This window comes from Pleurodeles waltl, chromosome 5 (assembly GCF_031143425.1).
Source record: "Pleurodeles waltl isolate 20211129_DDA chromosome 5, aPleWal1.hap1.20221129, whole genome shotgun sequence".
In the NCBI taxonomy this organism is placed as follows: Eukaryota; Metazoa; Chordata; class Amphibia; order Caudata; family Salamandridae; genus Pleurodeles; species Pleurodeles waltl.
This window is the reverse complement of record NC_090444.1, coordinates 1,091,068,632-1,091,083,103: the sequence shown is the minus strand read 5'-3', so window position 1 is coordinate 1,091,083,103 and position 14,472 is coordinate 1,091,068,632.

Here is a 14,472-nt window from a genome sequence, read left to right as displayed (position 1 = left end):
GCTTGAGCAGCTCAAGCCCAGGAAGAAAGAACAAAGGATTTCCTTTGAAAGAGGGGTGTTACACTCTCTCCCTTTGGAAATAGGTGTTACAGGCTTCGGAGGGGTAGCCTCTCCAAACCACTGGAAATGCTTTAAAGGGCACATTTAGTGCCCTCCTTGCATAAACTAGTCTACACTGGTTCAGGAACCCCCAGTCCCTGCTCTGGTGGGAAATTGGACAAAGGAAAGGGGAGTGACCACTCCCCTGACCATCACCATTAAATCAAATTAAATATGCCAATTGAGTAGGAACCATTGTTAACATATTTAGGGGAGACAGCATATGCACTTTAGCACTGGTCAACAGTAATAAAGTGCGCAGAGGCCTAAAACCAGCAAAAACAGGGTCAGAAAAATGGTGGGAGGCAGGCAAAAAGTTGGAGCATGACCACCCTAACTAAGGCTGTCAGGTCTAACAATGACAAACACCAAGCACAAGTACATGCAGTCCCCCACACCTTGCAAAACACCTGTACCGCCTGGCTGGACAATTTTAAAACTGCCCTGAGTTGCAGATGTTGGACAATTTTTTTAGGTATCTTGGGCCAGATGTAGGAAACGCTTAGCGACTCGCAAACGGCAAAAATTGCCGTTTGCGAGTCGCTAAACACGTTTCCCAATGCAGAAATGCATATTGCGAGTCGGTACCGACTCGCAATATGCATTTCGGAATCGCAAATAGGAAGGGGTGTTCCCTTCCTATTTGCGAGTCTGAGTGGTATGCAATACCATTTGCGACCGCATACGCGGTCGCAAATGGTGTCGCAGTTACCATCCACTTCAAGTGGATGGTAACCCACTCGCAAATTGGAAGGGGTCCCCAGGGGACTCCTTCCACTTTGTGAATGGACCCAAAAATATTTTTTCAGGGCAGGGAGTCCCTGCCCTGAAAAAATACCGAAACTAAAGGTTTCGTTTTTTTTTTTAAGTGCAGCTCGTTTTCCTTTAAGGAAAACGGGCTACAGTTAAAAAAAAAAAAACTGCTTTATTGAAAGCAGTCACGAACATGGAGGTCTGCTGACGACAGCAGGCCTCCATGTTTGCGAGTGCCTATACTCGCTATGGGGCACAATTTGCGACCCACCTCATGAATATGCATGAGGTGGGTCATTGCGACCCCATAGCGAGTTGCAGTCGGTGTCTGAGACACCGTACTGCATACCAATTTGCGAGGTGCAAATTGCGAGTCGCATGGACTCGCACTTTGCACCTCGCAAATTTTTAAGTTGCTACATCTGGCCCCTAATTCCTTAATGAGCGACACTTTTGATTCGTTTCAGGGCTGTTTTCTGCCCCAGTCGGACCCTGTAAAGATATTTTCGTATCCTTGACCTAAGATACAGAAGTCACACAATTTTTTATTCAATTATTCTACTCAGTTTCTGTGTATTGTTTTTGAGTCCAACATTAAAAGTCACAGCTTACTAAATTGAAAATTCCACTTCGCTATAACAGCTGACAATGTTCGTCGTTTCAAAACAGCAGTTCCGAACTGATATGTAGTTGCAATTCGTTGTTACGTTATGTAAAGAATGGAACATGCAGTATACAGTATTGTGTTTGCTAGTTATAACTCATGCCTGGTTATGTCTGGAGATGTGTACTGAGTTGCGATGCGCGGTGTCAGTGTTCATTGTCTCTCCCGTCCATGTTATTATGTCCTTGCCTCTATTTTTAGTCTGAGGAAGAGCGAGCAGTAGTCAGTTTTTGATGCTGCGCAGCTCAAATCCAGATGTTGACACAACTGGTAGAAATGAACACGAACTGACATGGTCCCTTACTGTCTGATAACCTTGCTGCTCTTTAACGCTCTGTCAGCTTTGCGCGCGCTTAAACTTTCGCCATTTATCAACGATTATGATACTCTGCTTTACGCTGCCTGGGCAATGCATAGGGCATCAGGGGCGCATAATAATTATGTCTCCTATTTATTTAGCGATTACAATCTGCACAAAGTGGTTTACAGAGGAAATAACACGGGATCATGGTTTCTGAATCAACGATTTTATTGTCTCCTGTCGTCCTTCAATTACAGATTGCTGACTCAGGCACTGGAAACCAGTCAGGGAGTGTCCAAGGACGCAGCTGTTTCATTACCATCATGGGCAATTATTTATTGATTGCAATCTACCACATTTCATGCACAAACATGCATTTTCCATACGCAAGTGAATGCGTTATCGTACACATTTGCTTAAAGGCTGACATAGCTCCAAGTAGTAGAGAATACATTACTAAACAAGCATTTGCAATGCAATAGGTCTCGTTTTTACTTGAGTTGGAGCCAGTGGCGGCCGGCAGCTTTGGGAGGAGGGCGGGCGGGGCACACACACAAACACACACGCAGACTCATTCTTTCACACCCAGACACGCACGCACGCACGCTCACCCATTAACAACACTCATTCCATTCAAACATGCACGCACGCACCATTCATTTTACAAATTCACACACATTCATTCTAACACGCACGCACGCACGCACGCACGCACTCACATCCAGTAACAACACTCATTCCATTCAAACATGCACGCACGCACCAAACATTCATTTTACAAGATCAAACACATTCATTCTTTCACACACACACACGCACGCACATCCATGAACAACACTCATAACACTCAAACATGCACGCGCGCACCAAACATTCAAAGGAAAACATAACACACATACACACACACACACTTACCTTCAGCTTCCAGGTCCCAGGAGGGTTGGGACTGCTGCCTTCCTTCATTGGCTGACCTTAGGTCAGCCAATGAAGGAAGGCAGCAGTCCCAGCCTCGTCACAGAGTGGGATGGGGTCAGTGAGACTGCTAACCCCACCTCACTCTGTGACGAAGTGTCACTGATTGACACTCGCCCTGGGCGCTTCAGGGCTTAAACCTGAAGCGCCCAGGGAGAGTGTCAATGGGTGACGCTTTCCTCGTCACCCAGGGGAGGGCCTGGAGGCACCTTTGCTGGGCCGAGGAGATCACGCCCATAAGGGTCGTGATCTCCTCAGCCCAGCAAAGTTCAGCTCAGGCAGCTAGGAATCTGCGCAAATCGCGCATGTCTGCTCCTGGCTGCCTGACCTGAACATAAAGAGTGTCTGTCAGGCTGACCTTTGTTCAGCCTGACAGACACTCTTCATGGGGTGGGGGGGCGTGGCCCCTCCGCCCTAAAGGACGGGCTGCCACTGGTTGGAGCCATTGGCGCTGTGAATGTGTAACTGGACTTGTTTTGGCATATTAATTGGTCAACCCTGACGCATATTTTGGTCCTTTCTGCCACATAATTCCAGTGGCTGTGCATATAACTAAAGTGCTAATAGGCCTACTGGAATTTTTTTTCAAACAAGGCCCTTAAAAGATAAACTACTCCTAGGTGCAAAAAGTATTTATTTGGCAGTTGGTACAGACGACATAGTCCACAGGGCAATGAATAACTAATTATTCTTTAAAAATGCATGCTTACTGGATCACTGTCCCTTTACTGCAGTCTGGGGAGTCGAACAAAACGCCTATGATTTTTCACACGCTTGAGGAGAGCCATCTCACATGTTAATGATCCTCAGTCAGTCTTGAACTGAAATATTAGTTAGAAAATATTGACCACTATACAACATAATCAACTGTAAGCTCTCCTCCAGGTTAGTTTTATAAATACACACAAACACAGCTCAAGTTTCACGGACTCAAATGTGTGTAGTTTTTCTAGTCAGGTTTCTGCTTTGTATTTGCAGCTTGTATTACATTATTTAAAAAAACTACAAGTCCCAGAATGCAAAGCAGAAACCAACAAAATGAGCAATTCACGCACCAAACTAGGGAGCTGGACAACTCTACAAATACTACTCCAAGGGGTGGTTTCCAGCTTGTATCACGTTATAAAAATAAAACTACAAGCCCCAGAATGCAAAGCAGAAACATAAAGTAAATCTGAGAATCATGTTTGGAACTAGGGAGCTGGACAACTCTACAAATACCAACACAAAGGCCGGCTTCCAATTTTACAATCTTACAGTTAGAATGCCCTCTTAAATAGTAGTGTATCACAGTAAAAACAAAGCAAAGCCAGGATTTCAGCACCTTATTTGACTATTTTCATCACGGACACCATCTACAGCTTGTGAGCTGGGGTTGGCTGCCTTCACAAGATTTGGAAGCGGCCGCAGTGCACAAATTTCAAAGGCATTTATTAAGGAGTTCAGTAAAGTTATAATATTGTGCTTAAACCAATAACTCATTATTCCTTGATGCCCAAAAAGCTCCCTAAATTTTCAAAAGAGAAAAAAGCTGTAAAACACTATGCAGTAACACAGCTGCTTCATATAAATGTTAAAGCACTAAATACTGTGGCAACGTAATTTTAAAGCTGTATCTGGCTATATGTAGCGCAGGGGGTAATATGTCTGCTACAAAGAACGTGTGATAGGCAGATCACATAATGTAAAATGCAATAATAAAAAAAAAATGTTTAATGTCAAAATGTCAAAATAACTCTGCTAATTAATGTTCAGTCTGGAGAGAGAACATCATTTTATCTAGTGGAAGCTTGGACTCATTATGAGGTAGCACAGAGGGTAATATGCCTGCTGCAAAGAACATCACAGAGTGCATATAATGTAAAAATGTCAAAATAACTCTGGTGTTTAATGTTTTTGGGGGATTTTGTCTAGTGGAAGCTTGGTTTTATCATAAAGTAGTGCAAAGGGTTAATGTGCCTGCTGCAAAGAACATGTACTAAGCAGATCAGAGTGCATGTAATGTCTAAGGGGGTCATTACAACCCTGCAGACGGAGTTAAAGCGGCGGTGAGACCGCAAACAGGCCGGCGTTAAAAAAATAGGAATTATGACCGTGGCGGAAACCGCCAACAAAAACAGCCACTTTAACACTCCGACCGCCATGGCGGTACAGACAAACAGCTTGGCGGTCACCGTCAACAGACAGGCGGAAGACAATGTACCGCCCACAGTATCACAACCTACCAATCCGCCACCTTTTCCGGGGCAGATTCACCGTGGATAAAAACACAACGGAAACAGCCATTTCAAAGGGAAAACGCTCACCTCTACACACTCCACGAGGAAGGAGGACACCATGGAACCGGAACTCCAAATACTCCCTGCGATAGTCTTCCTGCTCCTATACGACCATCATCAACGCCGGCGCCGAAGACAACAGGGAGTACTGCACCTACGACATAGGGGAGGCAAAAGTCAAGGACACACACACGCAACTCCCCCACCCCCACCCGACCCTCACCCACTACAACACACTCACCAATGCATATCCAAACATTACAGTAACAACCCCCCCGGAAGAATGCAAAGACAAAAGGAAATGAGTCCAACCATTGTAATATATCAAAATACAGTAACCAAATATATACAGATATATATACACATTCAACAAAATATACATCACGATTAGTAGTGCAGGTAATGCACCATTCAATATCCGTGGACCACTGGGCCCAAAATGCATGGGCGAGGCCCACATCAGATACCTGATCAAAATGGAGAGAACACTGCTGGGGCATCAGATAGAAATACAACAGGCACCTCAGGGGGAAGGGAAAGGGGGGCACCTCAGCCAGTTGAGTGCACCACGCCAGATCCATGAGGGGGCTCCATGTCCATTGATGTATCCTGGGGAGTGCAAATCCACAGTCTCTCAAGTCTCTACAGTGGGTGGTATGCCCACTGTACCATCCTGAGGAGTGCAAAGCCACAGTCTCTCAAGTCTCTACAGTGGGTGGTTTGCCCACTGTACCATCCTGGGGAGTGCAAAGCCACAGTCTCTCAAGTCTCTACAGTGGGTGGATTTCCCACTGTGGATTGCGCTGTCCAACTTCGGGTGCTTCACAGGGGGGGGACTGGCTGTGACTGGCTGTGCTGTGGCTCCGTGTCACACTGGCTGCCCTGGTGCCCGGTGCACTCCACATACCTCTAACAGGCACCACTGGTACCGGAGATTTTTTGGCTGAGGTGCTAGTCCGGGACCTATGAATTGGAGGGGGGGGTGGGAAAGAGGTCAAGCTTGGTCAGGAAAAGTTGCTTAGGAACACTGGGACGGGTAGCTGGAGGGGGTCTGGGAGTGGAGGAAGAGGAGGTGGTTGTAGGAGGTGTAACTTTTGTGGCTTTGGGTGCAGGTGCATGCGCTGGAGGCTGTCGTGAGGTGGATGTATGTTGGGTGGGTGTGTGCCTGCATTTGTGTACTTTGGGAGGGGGCGTCACAGACACACTGGGAGAGGACACAGGGGACGTGTAAATGGGAGTGGGGTTGGTGAGTGCAGGTGAGCGGGGTGTGGTGGTGGGTGTGTTGGTGCGGGACCTAGAGGCTGTAGTGGTAGTGCATGCAGGTGAGAGTGTAGATGACACTGGGAGGGAGGAGGGAGACGACGACGAGGGGGACACAGTGGAGGCAGTGGATGTTGCTGTGTCTGTATGTGTGTGATGCTTGCGTGAGTGCCTGTGGGATGTGTGGTGCTTATGTTTGCCTGAGCTTCCCTTGTGTGCTGAGGTGTGTGCAGGCTGGTCTGATGGTGTGCTTGGGATAGGCTGGGGTACAGGGGATTGGGTCTGGGTGGAGGAAGTTGGAGGGGGAAGGCTAGAGACAGGGACAATGGCTGCCATCAGTGCTGAGGCCAGAGTTTGCAGGGTTCGATGAAGGGCAGCCTGACGAGAATGAATGCCCTCCAGGAATGCATTTGTGTGTTGCAATTCCCTTTCTACACCCTGGATGGCATTCAAAATGGTAGACTGCCCAACAGTGAGGGACCTGAGGAGGTTAATGGCCTCCTCACAGAGGGCAGCAGAGGTGACAGGGGCAGGTGCTGAGGTGCCTGGGGCGAAGGTGATGCCCACCCTCCTGGGTGAGTGGGCACGGGGCAAAGTCTGAGGGGCTGCTGGGAGGGCGGTGCTGGTAGGGGTGCTCCCATTGAAGGACGAGTCCGTGTCGCTGGTTGCAGATCCTGTGAACGCTGTGAAGCTCCCCTCGCCCTCCGTCCCACTGGTGTATTCCGAGTCCGTGGTGTGGCCCTCCATGGCCATGTGGGATGCAGCTCCCTCGTGCTCCGGTGCCACTGTGCCTCCGCCTGATGATGCTGATGCACACAAGAACAGGGAGACCACAAAAAGGGGGGGGACAGAAGAAAGACAGGTCGAGTGCATGGCTTACCGCTACCATTGGCGGACAATACAGACACAGCAGCCCCCTGCACTACGCCGCGCTGTTGGGCTCTACAGATGCAGTTCCTGGGATATGGCCTACATGGCTATGGTGGACATCAGCACACATAGATGACACAGGGGCATGTATACCTGTACTTGGCACTCTACCGAGGTGAGGTGGAGTGCCACATGGCCTGCATTATGGAAGGGCCTAGCCTACGGAACTCGCCCTGGCCTAGGGGAACCCACAGCCCTCCTCCCCCACCCAGACACGTTCACTGCACGCAAAGTCTGCAGAATTATGTTGTACTCACCCCCTTGTGTCTGCTGTGATGCCCCCAAGTGCCCATCCAACTCAGGGTAGGCCACCGACAGGATCCGGAACATCAGGGGGTCATGGTGCGAAGGGCACCCCTCCCACGTTGGGAGGCCATCCCCAGCTGAGCCTCTGCCGTCTTCTTGCTCTAGCGGCGAATGTCCTCCCATCTTTTACGGCAGTGGGTGCTCCGTCTGTGGTGGACCCCCAGGGTCTGGACGTCCTTTGCGATGGCACGCCAAATATCCTTCTTCTGGTGGGCGCTGACCTACATGACATGTACAGGGGAAGAAGAGAAGTCATTACCAACTGCACCGTCAAAGGGAGTGGCCCACATCGTGCACGCAGAACTGTGGCCCCTTCCTTCTTAAAACCAGCCCTCTCCACACAGGCATAGCCCATACAACTTGCTCCCTGTGTACTTACCTGTTTGTCTTGAGGACTCTAGAGTAGCGTGTACTGGGGGAGGACCCCGTCCACGAGCTTCTCCAACTCCTGTGCAGTGAAGGCAGGGGCCCTTTCCCCAGATGCACAAGCCATTGTCTCTTCCAGACCGAGGTCACAGCAGCACTTGCAGTGTAGGTCCTCTCCTGTCGAAGATCAGGTATCGAGTGATTGAACAGATAGAAAATGGCGGTCTCGTCCGCGGCGGTGATGTCCGCAGCGGTGCGTATCATCACCGCCGGCACACTTCGTCATTGGCTCCTGGGACCCATAGGGTCCAATGTTAACCAATGCAGCATTGCGCCGCGGTTTTCGGCAGCCTACCGCAACGTTGTACAATGCCAGCACAGTTACCTCACATCCCATTGTCCCAGTTTAGAGGTCAGGCAGCCGCCATTTCAGGGGCCCACATGGCTTCACTTTCAACTGCGTCACACATACCTAGGCCTAGACTCAACACACATACAGACAATGTTTTGGATTATGTTTCGTGTTCTGTGTAGACTGTGGGTACATACCTCTGAGTTGTTTGACTCTGTGGTCGCTGTTGTCCTTCCTAGGCACCGTCCGCTGGGACATGTGAGGAGATGGCAGAATCCTCTGGTGGACCTGTTGACAATGGAGGTGCGACATGTGTACCCAGTTGGAGCCTGACCTGATGTCAGCAATCCGCCATCCCACAGGGATCCCCCCTCAAGTGCAGGTGCTATAAGTGCTCTATTTCCTTGCATGTGGGTAATTTCAAACAACAGTGGCCATGGCATCAGGGATGTCCCAGCCTATGTTTTCCAACTTGTTGTCCAGAGTGTTGTCTGCCCTGCTGAAACACATTTGGAGCTACATCGTTTTCCCTCAGGTGGAGGATTTGGCTACAGTTAAAGGTGACTTCTATGCCATTGGACATATCCCTAACATCATAGGTGCCATTGATGGGACCGATGTAGCTCTGGCCCCCCCACAGGAGTGAACAGGTGTACAGGAACAGGAAGAGTTATCATTCCATGAATGTACAGATGGTATGTTTGGCAGACCAGTACATCTCCCACGTACATGCTATGTTCCCTGGCTCTGTGCATGACGCCTATATCCTGCGGAATAGAAGCATCCTTTATGTGATGGGTCAACTCCAGAGGCACCGGGTGTGGCTATTAGGGGACTCTGGTTACCCCAACCTGTCATGGCTACTGACCCCAGTGAGGAATCCCAGGACCAGGGCAGAGGAACGCTACAATGAGGCCCATGGGCGGACTAGGAGGGTGATCGAACGCACCTTCGGCCTCCTGAAGGCCAGGTTCAGATGCCTCCATATGACAGGTGGTTCCCTATTCTACTCACCAAGGAAGGTGTGCCAGATCATCATCGCCTGCTGTATGCTTCACGATCTGGCTTTGCGACGCCAGGTGCCTTTTCTGCAGGAGGATGGTCCAAATGATGGTGTTGTGGCAGCTGTGGAGCCTGTGGACAGTGATGAGGAGGAAGCAGAGGAAAAAGACATTGACAACAGGGGCTCAGTCATCCAGCAATATTTCCAGTGACACACAGGTGAGAACATATTCCTGCCTACTACAAGTACTTTCACAATTCTACCTCTATCCTGTCTGTCGATTTCAACCAGTATATGGTAACTGAGTTGTACATTTCCATTACGGTTTCACAGGTGTGATTACCAACGTGTGTCATCTGCTTACATTCCTCATGGACTTGAGATGTGTGACATAGGTATGTTGACATTACATTTAAGAACAGATTTTGTCACTGTCATTACTAATACACACTTTCAAAATCACAGACTGACTCCAGATTGTTTTGTGCTTCAAGGGTGTTTATTGAAGTGCTAAATATTGGAGGGGGTGGTAAAATGGTGAGGGGTGATGGTGGAGGAATGTCCTTGGCAGAGTCCAGTCTATTAGTCTCACAGGTACACTGCCCATATGGGCATAGGAAGTCGAGCTGGGACAGTACCAATATGGACAGGATTACAAAGTGGGACAGTTGGATGACAATCAGGGTGGTCTCATTTCCTGGCGGGGTCTTGCCATCGTGCTCTGTCCTGTTCCAGGATCTCAGGGACCGCTTGCGGGGTGGTTCTCCGTCTGCAGGGGGTGGGGTGCTAGTGTGGTGGTTCTGTGGCAGTGCCTCCTGTCCACTAGCGCCAGCGGAGGTGGTGGGCAGTTCTTCGTCCATGCTAGTGTCAGGGGCCCCTTGGAGTGCCATGGTGTCCCTCCTGGTGTTCAGTATTTCCTTCAGCACCCCTACGATGGTGCCCAGGGCGGTGCTGATGGTTCTGAGTTCCTCCCTGAAGCCCAAATACTGTTCCTCCTGCAGGCGCTGGGTCTCCTGAAACTTGGCCAGGACCGTTGCCATCGTCTCCTGGTAGTGGTGGTAGGCTCCCACGATGGAGGAGAGGGCCTCGTGGAGAGTGGGTTCCCTAGGCCTGTCCACCCCCTGTCGCACAGCAGCCCTCCCAGTTCCCCTGTGTTCCTGGGCCTCCGTCCCCTGGACCGTGTGCCCACTACCACTGCCCCCAGGTCCCTGTTGTTGTTGGGGTGGTGGTTTATCCTGGGTTCCCTGTAGTGGTGGACACACAGCTGATTGACGTGTCCTGGGTACGGAGGTATGGGCCCGCTGGGTGGGTGCTGTGCTGGTGTTACCAGAGGGTGGAAGGTCTGTGGTGGCCTGTGACTCGGTGTGGAGAACCGACTGTCCTGAGGCCCACGATGGTCTGGGCTGGTCATCTCGATCCAGTTGGACATAGCTGCTGTCATCACTGTGGGCCTCTTCTGTGGGTGGGGTAGGGATGTCTGGACCCTCCTGCCTGGAGACCACAGAACACACCTTCCCCCATATGTCATTCCACCTCTTCCTGATGTCCTCCCGATTTCTTGGGTGCTGTCCCACTGCGTTGACCCTGTCGACTATTCTTCGCCATAGCTCCATCTTCCTAGCTATGGAGGTGTGCTGCACCTGTGATCTAAATAGCTGTGGCTCTACCCGTACGATTTCCTCCACCATGACCCTGAGCTCCTCCTCCGAGAACCTGGGGTGTCTTTGCCGTGCCATGGGGTGGTGTAGGTGATGTGTGGGGTGGTGTATGTGGTGATGAGTGTTGTGATGTGTAGTGGTGTGTGGTGTTTTGTGCGTGGATGTTGTGTGGGTGATAGTGTTGAGTGCCTCTGTGTGGCGGGGTTGTCTATGCTGTGCTGTCTCTCTGGCCTTCGTCAACATTTTTGGTCGTAGGGGTTTGTGGGTGATGTGGCTGTGTGTTTTATATAGTATTGATTGTGTGGGAGTGGTGTTTGTATGTGTATCATGTGTGTGTATTTCGAATTGTCCAATGTGGCGGTGTTTTGGAGATGTGTGTGTATTTTGAGCGCGGCGGTATGTACCGCCAATGGAATACCGCGGTTGAAAGACCGCCGCGTGGATTCGTGGGTCGTGATAGCATGGGCGTGTTTCTGTTGGTGTGACGGTGGAGGTTTTGTTTTCGCCAGTTTATCACTGACCTTTGGTGTGGCGGACTTGTGTGGGTGTCTGAATTTCGGCGGATTCCGAGATGTGGGTCATAATAGCTGTGGCGGAATTCCGCGGCCACAGCGGTGTATTGGCGGTCTTCTGCACGGCGGTAAGCGGCTTTTACCGCCAATGTTGTAATGACCCCCTAAATGTCAAAATAACTCTGGCGAATGATGTTCTTTCTGGAGAGAGAACGTATTTTTGTCCAGTGGAAGCTTGGATTCATACTAAGGAATTGCAGAGGGTTAATGTGCCTGCTGCAAATAATATGTGCAAGACAAATCACACGCGCTAAAGACTTGAGAGGGACTACATATCCCAAGCTGCTTTGAGGCCCCAGGACGTGGCCATTTTCAACTGCACCTGCACCCACTTGACACTAACGAGCGCTATAAAGCGCGTGGGGGGCACCACGCTGCGCGGGACGCGCTAAAGACTTGAGAGGGACTACATATCCTAAGCTGCTTTGAGGCCCCAGGAGGCGGCCATTTTCACCTGCACCTGCACCCACATGACACCAACGAGCGCTATAAAGCCCGTGGGGGCACCTCGCAGCGCGGGACGCGCTAAAGACTTGATAGGGCTCACAAATCCCAAGCTGCTTTGAGGCCCCAGGACGTGGCCATTTTCACCTGCACCAACTTGACACTAACGAGCGCTATAAAGCACGTGGGGGCACCTCGCTGCGCGGGACGCGCTAAAGACTTGAGAGGGACTACATATCCTAAGCTGCTTTGAGGCCCCAGTAGGCGGCCATTTTCACCTGCACCTGCACCCACATGACACCAACAAGCGCTATAAAGCCCGTGGGGGCACCTCGCTGCGCGGGACGCGCTAAAGACTTGAGAAGGACTACATATCCCAAGCTGCTATGAGGCCCCAGGAGGTGTCCATTTTCACCTGCACCCACTTGACACCAACGAGTGCTATAAAGCGCGTGGGGGCACCTCGCTGCGCGGGACGCGCTAAAGACTTGAGAGGGACTACATATCCCAAGCTGCTTTGAGGCCCCAGGAGGCGGCCATTTTCACCTGCATCTGCACCCATTTGACACCAACGAGTGCTATAAAGCGCTTGGGGGCACCTCGCTGCGCGGGACGCGCTAAAGACTTGAGAGGGACTGCATATCCCAAGCTGCTTTAAGGCCCCAGGAGGTGGCCATTTTCACCTGCACCCACATGACACCAACGAGCGCTATAAAGCCCGTGGGGCACCTCGCTGCGGGGGATGCGCTAAAGACTTGAGAAGGACTACATATCCCAAGCTGCTATGAGGCCCCAGGAGGCGGCCATTTTCACCTGCACCCACTTGACACCAACGAGTGCTATAAAGCGCGTGGGGGCACCTCGCTGTGCGGGACGCGCGCGGGTCAAGGACGGGCCCGTCCACGCCCGTCGGAGCCCGGAAGAGGCTGGGCTGGGCAACCCCCCTCACATTGACCATTCAAGTAGGCATCATTGATCTTAGTTCTATGCGCCATTGCCAACTCTGTGCCATCCCGTAGGTTGCATCATCATACTGATACCCTGTAGAACATTTTATCACCAATAACCGTCCCAGATGGGTAAAAGGAAAGCAATAGAGGCTGGGGCAGGGGCTGTGCTAAAAGCTAAGAGAAAAAGACACAAGCATGCAGCTAGTAACTGTGTTATGGACAAATCACACAGTGCATAGGATGTAAAAAATGTCAAAATAACTCTGACGAATTATGAGACAATGTACTTTTGTCTAGTCGAAGCTTGGACTCATGAACTAGAAAGTAGTAAACCATAAAGTAATGCGAGAGGAATGCCTTAGGCATTTTAAATCCCAAAAATAGTTTTGTACATTCATATGATGAAACTTGAAAAGGGAACAGCATTCTTCTTCCAATTCTGCTGTGTCCTGCAGCACTGAGATCATAGGAAAGTCAAATATTAACTTGCCACATGCCCAGACCACCACGGCCATTAACTGCGACAAGAAGGGTTTACCAAATACCTATGTCCCGGGTTCCATTTAAACTTAGTAAATCTGATACTTTACACAGCTCATGTAGTCAGTCTTCAGGGCAATGAATACCATCAACATTTAAGTCCTCACTTCCTGAGCCTGCTCTTAAAAACAGATTGGAGGCTGTGCTCGTGATATACTTTTGGATGGCCTTTAACATTGCAAATCACTTCCCCACCCCTCATTTTATACTCTGGATTATACCATTCACATGGTAGGTATTACATCATGTAATCGCCACCTAGTAAAAACACTGCACTCATGTATAGTAATGCCTGATAGCAGGCTAACATCAACTCTCTCATAGGTCAGGTGTTGTCAGAAACAGGATGAGGACAGATTCACACGGACGCGATGGAAGGTCAGTCAAGCCAAGCATTTCAATTGCAGCCACACAAGACTAGTGATGTCATCACTTCAGTCACAGTCCCTCAACCCTGGGGAAGGGATTACATCGTAAAAGCGATTCACAGTCCATGCCACTCCTTAAGATCCTAATGAAATGTCTCTCAGAGTTAAACACTAAGGCCCATATTTATACTTTTTTAGTGCCGCACTTGCGTAATTTTTTGACGCAAAAGTGGCACTAACTTACAAAATACAATTGTATTTTGTAAGTTTGTGCCGCTTTTGCGTCAAAAAATTACGCAAATGCGGCGCTAAGAAAGTATAAATACGGGCCTGAATGCTCGAAGCTTGTGTTACGCCTCTGTGGCACATTCACTGTTAGGACTTTTCATTGTCCCTAAAGCTGATGCCCAACAAATAGGCATTTTAAGTGTTGTGCGCATCTGGCGTGAAGCAGAGTTTTCTGTTTATTGCTTTAAGAATAAACAGATAAATGCCTGCTGGCACACGTTGCAGCATGTATTCTAGAAACGCCTTCTTCACAAGGTCTGCCATATTATGTCATTCATTCCGTTTAACTTCAGGCACAGAGCCTGCCCTGCAGTTTTCAAAATGTCCATTAATTGCTGAGTTGCCTCCGGATGAGCACTGTAAGTCA